Source organism: Puma concolor, chromosome D1 (assembly GCF_028749965.1).
Source record: "Puma concolor isolate L17-30 chromosome D1, mPumCon1.1.hap2, whole genome shotgun sequence".
Taxonomy (NCBI): Eukaryota; Metazoa; Chordata; class Mammalia; order Carnivora; family Felidae; genus Puma; species Puma concolor.
In genome coordinates, this window is record NC_141676.1 from 38,424,155 (window position 1) to 38,441,419 (window position 17,265).

The 17,265-nt window shown below is 38.5% G+C and overlaps 1 long non-coding RNA gene across 1 annotated transcript in view; it reads left to right on the plus strand.

Moving 5' to 3' along the window:
• The window catches only part of LOC147576598 (uncharacterized), a 284,325-nt gene that overhangs the window by 93,339 nt on the left and 173,721 nt on the right, over positions 1 to 17,265 (plus strand). The window contains exons 2-3 of the long non-coding RNA XR_015241428.1: positions 10,544 to 10,733; positions 16,510 to 16,642. This is a non-coding gene — a long non-coding RNA (uncharacterized LOC147576598). The remainder of the gene's footprint in view (positions 1 to 10,543; positions 10,734 to 16,509; positions 16,643 to 17,265) is intronic.

Genomic DNA, 17,265 nt, shown 5'->3' on the forward strand with positions numbered 1-17,265 from the left:
AGGAGACAGCGACACCTAAACAGTTATGTTACACAGTCACTCCTAAATGCCTGAAGCATTGTTCCTAGAAAACACTAGTTAATCCCGGCCTGATCACAGCACCTAGTGGATGGAGGACAAACAAAATCAACAAAATGAAAAGGATGAGGAATCCTTTTCCTCAAGGGAAGTGAATCAAATATTTTTAGATGATTCTCTAAGTCCAGGTAGTTCAACCAGAGTAAGACAATATTTCCAAGAGCTTGGTAACCATTTTGACTTTAATATTTCTATCTTGTAATGGATATAGGAGTTTTTTTTTTTTAAACTGACATCCTTCATTGAGTGCTAATAAATGCCAAGTACTAGGCTAAGTGATAAATACATACACACATACACATACTATACATGTTAATGTCACAAATAATTCTAGTCAGTAGTTTTAGTATTTCTTGCTTATTTACTCTTCTGAGGAAACTGAGAAGCATTGACTTCCCAAGTGACACATATCATGTAGGTAGCAGAAATCTGCCCCAATCTGAGCTGCCTGCTTTTACTGAGGCTGCGACTGAAAAGAATCTTGAACATCAGAGTCTCAAATGCTACCATTTTAGCTGTTTATGATGCTCAAATACCACAAAATTTCTTACAGCTTGGAAATAATCATTTTAAGGCATGGCCACTCAGGGCATGTGACTTAATAAGGTTCCATTTTTATAAGCACAATGCAGCTGCATGTGTGGGCTTAACTGAAAACTGCAAAGTTGAGATTTTGGTGCTGTCTTGTGGGGAGTAAATTTGTGCTGCCAATTGAATCTGGGAGATGGTGTGTTTTCTGAAAAATGTCAAAGTGCATTTCATATTTATGGTTTAGATGAGGAGCCATCAGAAGTCCTATAAACACATTTTGTGTTTTAGTCAGGTATTTACAGCCTGGTCGGTCGGATGCCATGGAAACTGCCAAATCCTCAGGAAGTGGCAAGGGTCTAATGAAAAGGAAAGGGTTAGGGGGGATCCCAGAATGGAGAAGAGGGAGAGGAGAGGTATGAAGGTGACGGATTCTCTGCAAGTCTCCGTAGATGGGTGACCTTCAATGACAGGAGCCGGTTTGTCAGCTAGAGACGATGCAGTGGTGAGCAGTCATGCTTCATAATTCAGGGCTCTTGCTGATTGACTTCCAGGTCAGGGGAGAGTCTGTGCTCACCAAGGCAGGGCTCGCAAATTGGCCCAGTGCATCACGGGAATGCATTCTCTCCCTTAGGGATTGTGCCAGAGGCTGGATATTTAAGGACAAGGGCTCTCATTAGAAAATTGATGATTTTCTTATGGTGAAATGATTCTAACTGCAGCCTCCTCTCCAACACCAGGCGGGTTAGGAGTGAGGGTTGGGGAGTGGGAAGAAAATGAAAGACAGCTTTCCACACTGCCCCTGTTAATGTTGAAGTATACATGCTGAACATTTGTAGCGGGCTCTAGGACACAGCTTGTACAGACTGACACCAATTTAATAAATATACACATAAGCTCTGAGAACCTGTGCTAGGTATTGGGTTGAGGGAAGGGGCATGGGTGAGAGGCATTTCCTGTTCTCAGATTTTACTGTCCCCAAGGAGATAAAACAGATTTGCAAACGACTGGAGTAGAAAGCTGAATAAAGTACTTGACAGGGGAGGATTCAGACACATTCACTGAATCTCTGCTAGGCACATTCACAGGTTACCGCATTTAATCTGCACAACAGCTTTGTGTAGAAGAGATTATCATCAGACCTACTTTACTGGAGAGGAAATGAAGGCTTAAAGAGGTTGGCTAGATGATCCCTGGTTGAGCCAGACTTCAAAATTAGGATCCCCCCAAATAGAAGGCATCTAGGGTGCTTCTAGACTCTGATGTTGCACAGGTGAATTGGGAAGCAGAGCTGGAATTAGAAGGAGGGTGAGGAGTGCCTGGGGGTCTAGGTCTGTTAAGTGTGGGACTCATGGTTTTGGCTCAGGTCATGATCTCAAGGTTCATGGGTTCGAGCCCCGAGCTGGGCTTCAGCTGATGGCACAGAGCCTGCTTGGGATTCTCTCTGCCCCTCCCCCTGCTAGTGCCCTCTCTCTCTCAGAATAAATAAATAAACTTAAAAAAAAAAAAAAAGGAGGGTGAGATTCTCTCTAGTAGAGGGAAGAAGGCCTTTTGATGGAAGTGGTATTTGAAACTTGAAGTTTGAATCATGGCTATAATTTTGGAAAGGGCAAATGAAGAAGTATTTGGAGTAGGGGTAAGGGAGTAAAGGGTAATCTGATAAAAGGTAGAGACAAATAACCTTAGTTAACCTGCCAAAGGTAAACATTATTAAATATTATATATAACAATAAGATTTCAGTATTTCCTAGTGATAGTTTTCAATTAATTTTTGTTGTGAATCCCAGCTTTTCCAGATAGTCTCTACTTTCTAAACTCCTGGAGGGCAAGGATTATGATTTAAGTTACATTCTTTGCCCTCCGTCTTATACAGCGTGAGCTCATTATGATTTATCTGACAATTCTCAAAATTTAGAGCTGTTAAGTTTTGGAAGGAGATAAGAGACACCTGATCTCACAGTCTTGTTTTATATATGGGGCCCTGCAGTGACAAAGCCTGACTTATTCAAGGACAGAGGGGTTTTTATAGCTTTCATGTGATGAAGGTGATGATGATGATGATGATGATGATGATGATGATGGAGAAAAACAAAAAGGAGGAGAAAGAGGAGGAAGAAGGGGATAAAGGAGGGGGAGGAGGAGGAGGAGGAGGAAGAAGAAAAGAAAAATACACTTGGAGTGACTCATCCTTTTTCCACTGGACAACTTCTTGGAGATGGTTTTCCTGAGAATGCACAAAAATTCACCCTGATCTACCCATTTGATCTTTTCACAGGTCCCTATTACAATAAAGGTGGTGAGCTTTAGGGAAACGAACATGGCTCCTCACTGGGAAGGAACAAAAGCAAAATGGTTTATTTAGAGTATGAACAGATAGCCTCAGCTGTCTTGAAATATGAATTCTATAACAACCTAACACTTATAGCAATTGTGCCTTAAAGATTTCAAGTGACCTTAACAGGCCTCAAACATCAAATTCTTTCCTCTTTGAAAGCTTATCTTTCCTCTTTGTCTATCATGATGCTATAATTTTCAAGTTGTCCTCCTTTATCTCTGATATCTGCTTTTCCACTGCCTTTTGTGGTAGCAACACCTAGATTTGAATTCCTGTGTTACAATTTACCAGCTGTGTGATTCTGAGATAGATATCGAATCTTCTGGAGCCTGAATTTTCTCATCAGCAAACCGATAAGTAGCATACTATCCGGGGATATAAGAAGTGCCTAATACATTATACATCGTTAGTAAATGTTTCTTCCCAGACATATGCTACATTGTTGGTCCATCTAAAGGCAAGTCCTTTTATTGCTTAGATTGCTCAACCCCATTTATTCATAAGTCAAATCTGTGCTTTTTAATTTCTTTCACACCTTTCTTATATGACTCTCACATTAAGCCATTGAAGCAAGCAGGGGTGTTTATTCTCCAGGTGGTCAAGTAATCCTAGAGAGGTCAAATGGCTTGCAGAAGACATCATCACAAATCAATGCTAAAGCAGAAATTGGAATCCAGGTATCACTGACTGCTGGCTTTAGTCATTTCCTCCCACATTATGTCAACTTCCTTTCCTGGAATATTCAGATGCTTCTAGGAAACAGCATTTCCCTCATTCAGTTACCTGAGCCAGTTAACTTTTATAGGGTTATGATTCTTAGCTACACAGGAGACCCGGCCTGGAGTGGTTCAAGCCTTATGATACCATTTATGACAAGCATTTGCAATTATATGACTTTGAATGACCTAGCCTGGGTTTGTATACATTTAATATATTCGGTGCACAGCCTCCTGCCTCTTGTTTATGCTGTTGTACATCCTAATTTGTTATAGTGTCAACTCCTTGATTTCATGAGTATGACTTCTCATTTAGGGCTTAAATGATGTGATTAACCCAAGTTTAGAGTCCATGTTTGCCATTGATAGTATTTGTTCTTCTGAATTCTCGATAGTTTTGTATAGTTTTGAGTTGCATTTCCCCACATCGAGGTGCTGACATCTAGTCATCTCTTTAAGCAAACCATAGGCCCTTAGAAAGTATTTTTATTCTCATTTACTTAAGTAGTAAAAATATGCTATGTAGTAGGGAAAGGAGTTCCTATTAGTAAATAAGTCAGTTGACATAGAGTGGTCCTACCTCCCCAGACATTGGGTAAGTCATTCCTTCAAAGACCCAGTTATTTCTCTGAAATGTAGAACTGAATACCTGTCCCAATAACCTCAAACGGTTTGTGTCAGTTCCAAAGAAGGTAAAACATGAGAATGCGTTGTAAACACAAAATTGCTTCACAAAGCATGACATATCTTCAGCATAAGGAGACCAAAGATTGAAATGGCCCTTACTTCACCCTGGAGAGACAATGTGTATAGTGGTTTAGCTTCCAGTTGGTGGAATCAGATAACTTAAGTTTGAATTCTGACTCTATAGTTTCTGGGTGTGTACTTTGGGCCAGTTACCTAATGTCTCTCTACCCCAACTGTTTTCCTCATGTGTTAGGTAGATAATGGGAAGATAATAAAAGTAATTATAGAGTTATGTTAGATCACATGAGTTAACATGTAAAGTACCTGGGAAGATGAAAGGCCATTAGTAACTGCTCAGTATACATTAGCACCCAAGCCCTGAGGTCACTTTTATAACAAACTAAAAAAAAAATTGTAACCAGAGTAGAAAAAGTGATTTTAAAAGTCCCTCATAGGAAGTGGGAGATATAGGCTTCCAGTTATGGAATGAATAAGTCACAGGAATAAAAGATACAGCATGAGGAATATAGTCTGTGGTATAGTGACAATGTTGTGTGGTGACAGATGGTAGTTAACTAGTGGTGAGCAGAGCATAAGGTATAGAGATGTTGAGTTACTATGTTGAACACCTGAATACAATGCATACAATGTCACATTGTGGGTCAACTATACTTCAATGAAAAAAATAATATAAATAAATAAATAAATAAATAAATAAATAAATAAATAACCTTTTATCCCTTGTACAATGATTTAAGATTCATGTGAAGTTCACCCAGATCAGGTGATGTCTGCTGAGAGTCTAGGAGACTTATATGTAGGTTTCTGAGCACTCTCCATCTAGACCCACAGTATCTACAGGGGAATAATGAGGTGGAAACAGATGGAGAATAGATACAGGAAGTAGACAAAGGTCCCCTATAGAAACTGCTCAGACATTTGGCTAGGAGTAGCTCTGTACCCATAAATACACCTGCAGTGCCACAGAGCAATTTGAAATCTTAAACTTCATGCAGAAAGCTCTCAGGCTGACCTATATACTACATTGGCTTACTTTCAATTAAACAAAGCAAGATTTTTCCACTATCTGAACACTTCTAAAACTGGTAGGCAATACATAAAGTTATTTGTATTTGAAAGTATAATATTTGAAAATTCAAAAAAGATTAGGAGCAAAAGAGACCTTAATCATTATTTAAAGCATGAGTAGCCATTTATCACAATATCATAATCAAGTTAGGGCAAGAATCTAGCTCTCCCTGAGTGCATGTCAAGTGACCCTGTATGCATATAATTTGCTGTCTAGATATGCTTGTCTGGCTTTAATAACTCTGAATTCTGGCATTCAGTAAAATGTATATACTCTCTTTAAAGCAGACCCAAACTTAACGTTTCTTACACTGTCCTAAAGGACTGAGGTCATGTAGAGAATGGAGAGAGTAGGGACCCAAATGTCAACATCGGAGCCTACTGAACTTCCCTCCTCCCATGTGTACAGTGAATGGACAGCTACGCATGGAGCAACATCCTTTTAGACATAGCCAGAGACCACCTGAAAGGCTTCTGCATATTGGGAGATTGAAGCAGTAATCAAAACCTCCTAATAAACAAAAACAAGAACTAAATAGTTTCATTGATGAATTCTACCAAACATTTCAAGAAAAATTTATATCAACCCTTCCTAAACTATTTTAAAAAATAGATGAGTTGGGGGGAGCACCTGGGTGGCTCAGTCAGTCAAGCACCTGACTCCTGATTTCAGCTCAGGTCATGATCTCATGGTTCATGGGGTAGATCCCTGCATTGGGCTCTGTGCTGAAAGTGCAGACCCTGCTTGGGATTCTCTCTCTCCCTCTCTCTTTGCACCTCCCTTGCTCGCAGTCTCTTTCTTTCTAAATAAATAAATAAACCTTAAAAAAAATAGAAGAGGGAACACTTCCCAGTTCATTTTACAAGGCCAGCATTGCCCTGATGCCAAAAGCCAAACAAGGACACTACAAGAAAAGAAAATGATGAGCCATATTACTAATGAACATAGAAGCAAAGATCCTCAATAAAATATTAGCACAAATTCAACAGTGTCTTGAATGATCATATACTATGATCAAGTGGGATTTATTCCTTATGCAACGATGGTTCAACTATGCCAGTTGATAAGTGTGATATATCACATTATTAAAATGGAGGGAAACTCATATGACCATCTTAATAGGTGCAAAACAAAATTTGACAAAATACAATATCCATTCATGATAAAAAAAAAAAACTCTCAAAAAACTGAGTATATAAGGAACATACCTCAACATAAGATGGCCACATATGTCAAGCCCAGCACTAAGATCGTAATGGCAAAAAGGCCAACCTAACACAGCATGTATCATACCGAATTGCACTTGGACTATTTAGTTTTCTTTTTGCCAAACTGGATGACCATAAACTCTATCAAGTGAGGGAAATATCTTTGCCAATGTTGTACCACTAAAGCCTAAGACAGAGTCTAATACATAGTAGGTTTTCAGTAAACACTTATTAAATGAAAGAGTGAATGAATATAAACATATCATGCAAGGAGGAAAATTAGTTGTTTCCCCCTGGAGTTTCAGGGAGTCTTGTCCAAGTCAATGATTTCCTAGATAGAATGATTACTCTCCCTACTCTTGTTGTGTCTCTATTTATTGAACTACCCTCTATCCATGAAAGGAAACATAAGCTTGGCATGGATTTGGGATGCAGTGGTAGAAGGGGTCTTAATGGCTCAAGTTCTGTACAGAAGAGGTAGAATAGTCCAAGCAAGGGACATTTTATTTGTGCCCAGAGGTCTTAAGAGATTGAGTAAGATTTATTTCTACATATATTTTTCTATATAAATGATTGTGACCTGCATGAACACATGGCTTGTTATCCTGGATTGGAAGGTTTGGGCAAGGAGATGTGGTTCTTTGGAGGAATGCACACCATGTGGAAGTGGCTGAATAAGATTTTCTCTGGTCTAAACGGTTTTTCAATTCTATGATACATGTAGAAATTACTAGAGAACAAGATTACTTTTGATTACAACCCAAAATATTTGTGAGATGAATGAGTCTCTTGAAATAGTGTGATTTTATGGAACATTTGGAGTTGCTGTTTATCTTTTCTTGCTTTTAAAATAGATACAACTCTGTTTTCTGGAGTTTGTTTCCTATAGATTGTGAATTTTTGAACCAGAGTATAGATAGAGCTTGCTTAAACAACAATAAAGAGAAACTACATTTAGCCACATCACCTAAAAACGTGAAGTATACTTCATTTCCATGTTCCTGACAGGAAGGGAGATTTTAAGCCTCCAAAAGAAGTACTTGTAAAAATGTGTAAATTCCTCAGATTGAAATACATTATCCTACAGTAACTTTTAAAACAAAAGAACATTACATATTTTCAATATACTTTTTATTTTTTAATTTTAAAAAAATGTTTAATGTTTATTCATTTTTGAGAGAGAGAAAGAGAGAGAGAGAGAGACAGAGAGAGAGAGAGAGAGAGAGAGACAGAGTGGCAAGTGGGGGAGGTGCAGAGAGAGAGGGAGACACAGAACTCGAAGCAATTTCTGGCTCTGAGCTGTCAGCACAGAGCCCAATGCGGGGCTCGAACCCACGAACTGCCAGATCATGTCCTGAGCTGAAGTTGGAGGCTTAACCAACTGAGCCACCCAGATGCCCCTCAATATACTTTTTAAACATCAACTTATTCCATATACATCTCCTGTGAAGCTAGAAGTCTACTAATTCTTTTAATAATAAAACTTTAAAAATGGTAGCTGAAACCAGCTCAACTTGTAAGAAAGAGCTCAGTGAGCTAACAACAGGTGGAATTGGAACAAAGGCTTCTACTTGCCTCATTCTATTTCTCATCCTCTAGACCATGCTACAGCTCTCAGCAATGTAACAGATGATGATAGCTGGTTGGTCTAATAGCACCAAGCTTTAAAATGTCTTTTCCATATTTAAATCCTCATGATGTCATTTTTCTTTCTAATATGTCCTAGTAGAAAGTTTCCATAGGTCTTCATTTTAGAAGTTTCATGTACTGGAGATAAGTGGCTTGGAGAAAACCCAGAATTAAAATTGGGATTGTCGAATGTGAATTAAAACTCCATCCAAACCCCTGCATTTCAGAACATTTTCTATGCTTGATCCATTCCATAACATTGCTATTGGAATCCCTCTCCATTAACAATAGTTGGGATTCAGCTATTAAAACCATGTTTGGAAGTTATAAGTCAATCTGGAAGACCAAGGAACATAGTGCACAGTTGCTTTTCAGAGAATATCCCACTAGAGCTCAGAGTTTCTGCTTTTTAGAGAGCCACTATGATTGTATGGGTCTTTAAGAAGGAAAAATCTTAACTTCTGGATTATTCTACTCTGACCCATTGACCAGCCTCCTGAGAAATGAATTCTTGAATCGAGGTGAGTTTTGTCAAGGCTAGAGACACTTCATGATAAACTTTCTGGGGCTTAAGATGCCTCTGATCTCAGGAGTTATCCTTTGTTAATAGAGAATATTAGAATCTCCAAGCTGGGTGTGTTGGGGAAGGGGGAAGAAAAGAGGTGTTGAAATGCATTTTTCTATAGATGCAAAACTGCCCTCTTCTGTAGCACACTCTTGCACATTTGGCTCATTTGTTCAAGGTCCTCAAATCACCATCTCTGAGCTTATATATTGTGAACATTTCCCTCTACCATGTCATCTGTCCCAAAATGTTGCCCACCCTCCAATTGGAATCCCGTTGCTTAGTTTTAACAAGTACTGCCAACCCCTGATGCATTTCTACTTCACTTCTTCTCTTGCTATTTTCCCAAAGTGAGTGAATTGCCTCTGTCTCTTTTGCTATCATTTTGTAGCGTCCTGTGTTACCGTTTTATTCTTCCTTTTAAGTTAGAATCTTTCAATGTACTTCTTTTTCCCTTTGAAAACTGTCCAGAAGACCTAACTTGTCATGTGAATAGACCAATGGATGAGAAGAAAAATCCTAGTGAGTCTGAACTGAAGAGTACTTAGAATTCCCAAATTCCCTTCCTTTTATGGATGAGGGAACAGTGTTCTAGAGGGACTGGGTGATTTGGTGAATGGCAACTGATGCATTAGTTGCAAAACAAACGCTTGAACCCAAATTTTCCAACTCCTGTATTTTTATGAGTTTGATTCTTAATATGCACAACAAACACACATTCTATTAAAGTTCATTTCTGTGAACTTTGTGTTGTCTTAATGGGCTAAAAACAATAAGCCATTGTTTCTTTTATCAACAGTAAACAATATGTAATGATAAGGCAATATGATTTTTAAATGATTTTTAAATGTTTATTTATTTTTGAGAGAGAGAGATAAACAGACAGACAGAGCATGTGTAGGGGAGGGGCAGACAGAGAGGGAGACTGAGAATCTGAAGCAGGCTCCAGGCTCTGAGCTATCAGCACAGAGCCCAATGTGAGGATCAAATTTGTGAACCTTGAGATCATGACCTAAGCCGAAGTTGGATGCTTAACAGACCGAGCCACCCAGGTGTCCCTAAGTGGTTTTTTAATATCATAGTTCACACACTGAAACAAGTCACAGATGAAGAAGTGTGGAATTTGCTTAGAACATTGTTTGACTTTTTAGTGACTTTTTAATATCAGAGTTTATACATTGAAACAAGTTAGTTTTCTAGGTACTTCCCTTGGAAATGTATACTTATCCAAGTAGTGTGGAATTTGCTTAGAACACTGAAATGGAGATGATTCAAGTACTGGAAATATTTTGAGCAGAAACATGAACAGTTTCTAATGCCCCTGGGATTTTATCATGAACAGGTGGGTTGTGTTAGGATCAGGAGAGGTTTCTCATTCTTCTCATGTGAAAAACGCACAGCTGGGCCATGGAAGGATTAGAGGAGAAACTCTTACATCCTCTTCTGCAATTTATCACCAGTGACTTCCTGTAAAGCAAAAAGGAGACTCAAAGCCCACAACATAGTTGTATTATTGGAAGGGTCAGTGAGGTCCCTTCCATGGGCCTTAAAAAGGATTGTTATAAATATAGCAACAAAACCAAACCCAGGGTGCTTATGATATATAGAATAATATACAAAGAAAGAGTTAAATAAGGACAACAATGATGGGGACATGTTTTCAAGTGCATACTTCACAGTGGACAATTACTTTGCGCTCTTTTTCAGAATCAAGTCTGACAGCCTGAAGTGGTATACTCCCTGAGAGCTGCTCTTTTTAATATAGAAGCCTGAGTTCAAGCCTTGATTGCCTGGAATTGAACTTCCATGTAAAGAATTGTTCCGGATAGTCTACGTTGCTCAATCTTCAGATCCTATGACCTGGGAAACCTGCAGAGAATAAACTTCTGAGGTGAAGGTATTTGTCTTATACAAAAATACATACTATTTATTTATAAATTGTTGCTACACCTGTGGAGTTCAGTGAATATAACTTAAGAATCTTTTGGATAGTTAAAAAAAAAAACACAGTCCTAAATTTATGTATTTTCTGTACTTCTCTCACTTACTGAACATAAAGATAATTTGTTTAGTAATGAGGAAAAGAGCAGCATTTGATTTTTCGTTTGGAAATAATATGGGCTTGAGTAACAGAGAAGAAGTTATTTTCAGATTTGAGGAGCTATCAACTATTTCAGAAATAAATTAGTTCAAGCTCTTCATTTTGTAGATGAGGAATGTGACACCTGGAAAGGTGATAAGATTTGCACAAGGTCACAGTGAAGTCTAGTCACAGAGCTGGAATGAGTGTATGTTTAGATATTTTGCAGCAACAAAGCATGTGTATGTAATGATTTATCAACCTGGGTCAAGTTGTTTGGTGGAGAGGGGCTTTCTCAGTTTTGGTATATTATGGATATATATGCACACATGCACACACACATGCATACCTATATATGTCTACATTACGTTTTGTACTTGTATCAGATCTTTGGTAACTCTTTCTTGGTTTTTGTAATTTCTAAGCATTATCCAGTGACCTTGGATTAACAGTTAAATATGATATTTAAGGTCTATATTTCATTATATCTCTGGGTTTCTCAGATAGGAATCACAACAGAGGGCCAAATTGTTAGGCTTCCCTTGGGGAATTAGTGAGGCAGTGGCAAGGAACAAATGAAGGGAGCAAAATTCATTTAATTCTACTCTTATTGTTCACCGGGAGTACCTTGATAAAACCCAGATATCGATGGGAAGATTTGCACCTCAAACTTGCGTAGACACATAATTTCTCTATCCTTCCCTAAACTCCCTAGGTGTTCCAATCCCTGGAAGCTTCCCAGAAAAAGTCTTAGTGAGTTGGGGTGTACATCCATAATCCATTCCTGGGATTAGTGAGAGAGGAACTGGATGGACACCTGGAATAGAGACGAAAAGGAATATTATGTGGCAAGAACAGGCTTCAAGCAGAGAGGTGAGAGAGCTTCAGAGATTTCACATTCTTGTCAGTTCTTGTGCCACCCATATTCCTAATTTCCAGGCCTCCTAACTCTCTCAGGTCCTCTTATACCTCAGACTGCAAATCAGTGAGTTAATTTGAAGAAGATTTTGTAAATAAGGACATTGACACCTAGAAAGTCTAAGTAACTTGCCCAAGGTCACGAATCAGGAGTATTTGTAATTTTGGTTCTAGAGTCTCTCCTATTTAGGGGGTGCCAGGAAAAGCCCAACAGCCTGATTGGACTTGGCCTTATCACACCTTCCTTAATGGGATTTGAAATATCCTCCGTGTAATGTCTTCCATCATCTTTGTCGCTCAGACTTTGTCTCTTTGATTTCCCAGTCTAGTTGTTTATTCTGTGGGTGGAATCCATTTTCCACAGTTATCCACTCAGAGGCAAAGCCATTCTTCCAATGGGAGCACAGAAAAACATGGGGCACAAGACTTTATTTTTCTGTTAGGTAGACCAGGAAGCACCACAACAATTTGAGGCAAGTGTCATAGACTTGGAAGTCAGGTGACCCAAGTCAGGTGATCTGAATGAACTAGAGCAACCACTTAGCCTCTCTCAGTCTTCATATATAAATTAAAGATAATAAATGAGCTGCAGTGAGGATGAAATTACATAAAATATATGTTACCTGGTATGTCATAGGCACTCAGTAAGTACATTATCTTCTCCTTTCCATCCCTAACTACCTCACAGGTTATTTTGAGGCTGGAATGATGTAATGGATGTAAAGACATGTCAAGAAGTTAAAGTGCATTTTACAAGAATTAGAAATCACTTTTATTTATCTGAAACATTGGGAAGTTAAAAATTGCCTTCTCTGAAATGGCATTTAAAATAAATCTTCTGGTTGTGAAGCAACTTTAATCCAAAAAACATTTGCCTACCAGATAAATATAGCAAATCATCATGAGAGATGAGGCAGAGTTTTTCTGCACTTGGCCTAATGCTTCCAAACAGAATGGTAACGGTTCTGATAAGTTGTCCATATCTACAGTGTGCAGCCCCATCTATCTCTCCTGTCTTTGAACTTGGGAAACATTTTAATCAGACCTAGGATTTTTGTTGAAAGGAATTTTCCTGCAAAGGAGCCACTTGTTTCCTGGCTATGCTGTGGGATTCTGTTTTATGTTCGAACCCATCATGTGTCCTGGGCTCTCAGTAATATTTAGTCATTTACTTTCCATATTTGGGGGTTGGGCTTAAAGCACATAAGCAGTCTCGATGTGTAGCTAGAGCATTGAATTTATACCTTTTCTTGAATATTTCAAAGTCATTTATGAGTTACTGCTTGCAAAAATCACCATGACATTATTTTCTTGCATATTTGCTTTTTGCAAGTATATATATTTAGAGGAGGAAAAAGTTATTCTTAAATAATTTCCTGGACCTTTTTTTTTTCATGTTTTGAAAGAGTAACTGATGGAACCAAAAGAGACTTCTTTGAGCAGAATGTGTGTTTTTTTATGCTAGAAATGAGCAAGGGCTAAATTAAGGGATCGTCAGGTGCTGGAAGTGATGCTTCTCCCTTCCATCTGAGCTTTCTCTTTCTTTTTACTTTCTCAGCATCTCCTATGTCTGAGCAACAAGCACTGTTCTCTCCAGCTGCGAGACACTTTTCCTGTTTAGTTCTTCTTCCATCATTAGTATTTCAAGTGTCAAACTAGAACTTCAAAATTTGTAGCCATGGCAAATGGTTTTCCTTGAGGGACATTCACAATCCCTGTTGTGTACATCTTGGTTCTTGGTTGCAAACAACAGAAACTGTCTTTGGTTAATGAAAACAGGGATGGAATTAATAGGAAAAATATGATGGAGATCACAAAAGGTAAGGGAAGGAGGAGAAGATGAGCCTTAGTAATATGGCCAAAAACCAAATAGGCCAGAACACCAACAAAAATATCATCATTGGAACCACCTACTTAAAGTATCACTGCAGCTTCTGTTGGAGATTGAGTGCCGGCATTGAGGGCCAGAGCGGGTACTGACTAATACCGCTGGACCCATGATACCACTAGCAGTGAACTAAATTTTCAATTGTCTTTTCTTCTGTGTGCCATTTACTCCAACTGTTCAATTAAATAAGACCAAGTCACTCACCCAGGCCCTAGCTTTCAGCTACTATAAGTGAGCAGTGAGGGCCTTGCTTCTTACCAAGACACCGGAAATGGAAGATTCCATAGTTTAAGGAATTGTGTTCAGATGTTGAGCAGCCAATGGAATATCCACTACATTCTAATTAAAACAGCATTTGTGGGGGGTGCCTGGGTGGCTCAGTGGGTTAAGCATCTGGCTCTTGATTTCAGCTCAGGTCATGATCTCACAGTTCATGGGATTGAGCCCCGTGTTGGGCTCTATGCTGAAAGCATGGAGCCTGCTTGGCATTCTCTCTCTCCCTCTCTCTCTCTGCTCCTCCCCCACTTGTGCTCTCCCTCTCTTTCTCAAAAAAACAAACAAACAAACAAACAAACAAATAAATAAATAAAAATAAATAAATAAAAATTAAAAAACAGCATTTCCGGGAACTTCTTCCTCTGGGATTCTGGAGTTGAACACTGCCTTTAAAGCAGGAATGCCATTTAGAGAGAAGTAGGCCAGTGTCCCTACCCCCATCACCTGGACTCAAAGATTCTGCCCAGGATTATAGCTGGGCCTTGAGAACAGAGAGCTCCAAAAAGCTCTTCTCAAATTCAAGCCTCAAGGAAATCGGGAAAAAAAATGTAGACTTGGGTGGTAAGCAGTTAAGAGGAGGCCCACAGTTCCATGAGAAGTGTAAGGTAAACCATAGGCCAACTAGTTTGCTAAAGAGAGCCAGGGAAAGAGGCAGCTGAAACAAGCCCTTGAGGGTTCACAGTAAACCTCAAATAGTGACCTCAACCCTTCCAAAGGAGCCTACATTTAATTGAATCAGACTGAACAGTAATTTATGACCCAGAGAATTGTCAAAAACAATAAAGAATCAGCCAGCAATTGGAGCCTAACAGCTGCCTATGATCAGGGAAAATGGCAGCCAAGGGTAGCTCAGAGCAAACACACCAAGACTGTATCCTGAGGAATAAGGGAGGGCTAACATTGTGAGGGAAGTAGACTAAGCTAAAACAGTCTAGGCTGTCACTAAACAAATAAGCTGGCAAACAGCAATGGCAAGCTTCAGAGTCAGGGGTGGGGAAAGTGAGCGTTGGGTGGGAATCAATATCCAGAGTTGCTACAATATGTTATCCAAAATGTCCACTTTTCAACCAAAAAATTACAAGGCATACAAAGAAACAGAAAAGTGATTCATACCTAGAGGGGAAAAGAACAGGTAACAGAAACCTTTGAGAAGATCCAGATGTTGAAATGAACAGATTTCAAAACGGCCATTATAAATGTGTTCAAATAATTAAAAAAAAACATACTTAAAGAAGTAACTCAGGTTATGACTTATAGCACAAAGGAGGTGGATGGGAGCAAAGCTCTACTGGATTAAGAAAATTCAGATCTGCAGAAATAAATGAATAGAACCAGAAATGATAGGTAATAAGAGTAATATAACAAATGTTACAAATACCTGCTTGCTCTCCCTTCTCTTAGATTTTCTAGGACACCATACTTAAGTAAAGTGATGATTATAGCAACGTATTGTTGAGTTTGCAACATAAATAGATACAATGTATATAATAATAATAGCATGAAAAGGGTAAGAGGGAGTAGATCTATAAAGGTATAATGTTTCTATATCTCACTGGGATTAATTTAGCATAAATCCAGAGTCTGGTAAATTTAGATTAATGGGGTAAGCCCTACAGCAACCGCTAAGAAAATAACTAAAATATATATAGTAAAAATATTATTAAAGGAATATAAACATTACACTAGAAAATACTCACTTAATGCAAAAGCAAGCCACAAAAGAGAAATAGAAAAAACAAAAAAATGATATGAGACACAGGAAACAAAAGTAAAATGGCATATATAAATCTAACTATATAAGTAAAAAGTGTATAATTCTTACTATACGTCTCAACTGAAGCTGTACGATAAAAAGCCTGTCTTTATATATGTGATGGCTTTCCCAATCAAAAGCTTTTTATTTTTCTGGGTGCCTGGGTGGCTCAGTCGGTTAAGGATCTGACTTCAACTCAGGTCATGATCTCACTGTTTTGTGAGTTCGAGCCCCATGTTGCTCTCTGTGTTGACAGCTCAGAGCCTGGAGCCTGTTTCAGATTCTAGGTCTCCCTATCTTTCTCTCTGCCCCTCCCCCACTCGCACTCTCTCTCTGTCTGTCTGTCTCTCTCTCAAAAATAAATAAACATTAAAAACAAAAAGATTTTTCCCCACATTTTCTACTAATGTAAGCAAAATGAAATAATGTTTAATTTTGAAAAATACTATGGTTAGAGTATGAATCCATAACAAAAATTGTCAGTGACAGATATTTTGTTTTCTTTGCTATGAATCAAACTTTCCAAAGCAGGGAACAAATTACCAATGCCACATAATTAGATAGAAAAAGGAAAAGCAATATGTGAATACATAATTTTCAACCAGTTTCAGGATTTATGAATAATAATGGCAGCACTTACATTGCACACTCTCTAGGTAGCAAGGACTCTTCTAAGAGCTTTCCATGTATCAACTCATTTAATTTCTCAAAACTCTGTGAGACAAGAACTGTTACTGTATCCTTTTTTTTTTCCCTAGATGAAGAAACAGAAGCACAGAAAGGTTGAGTGATTTTCCTAATATCACACAGCCAGAAAATGGAGCTAGAACTTGAACTCAGCAGTCTGGCCTTAGAATCTCTGCAGTTAAACACTATATTCTTCATATTAAGGTATGTGGTTCTTTTTTGCTTTAAATCATATTGTTATGTAGATGACTCTGAGTTGAAACTTAGAATGATTATATAATTTGATCAAAGTCATGTAGATAGAGTAGAGAACTATTTCCTCAGTACTCAGGAATTTTAGGGGATGTGTGAAACAAAAAGAACCATAGAGACCATTTAGACTCCTTTGTTTCATAGATGGTGAGACAGAGAGGCAAATTGAACATCATGTTACTGCTTAGTGGTGAAGCTTAGCCTTAATTTCTTTCCTGGGTCTTAGTCCCATACATTTTTCATCCATAATAAATGGAAAAGTTGCAAGAAAGATTTTCCAATGCAATTATCAGTTGAGCACAATTCAGGAGAATTTTTACACTATTAGTGACATTCAGTACCAGAAGGAGTTAGTTTGTAAAGGAAGAGAGTCTTTGTTACCAGATGTTTCCAAGTAGATGTAGACATAGATTGTCCTTCTGCAAGGGATGTTATAGAAAGGAGGGAAACATGGGTCACCTGGGTGGCTTTGTTCCTTGAGCGTCCGACTTTGGCTCAGGTCATGATCTCACAGTTTGTGAGTTTGAGCCCCGCATCAGGCTCTGTGCTGACAGCTCAGAGCCTGGAGCCTGCTT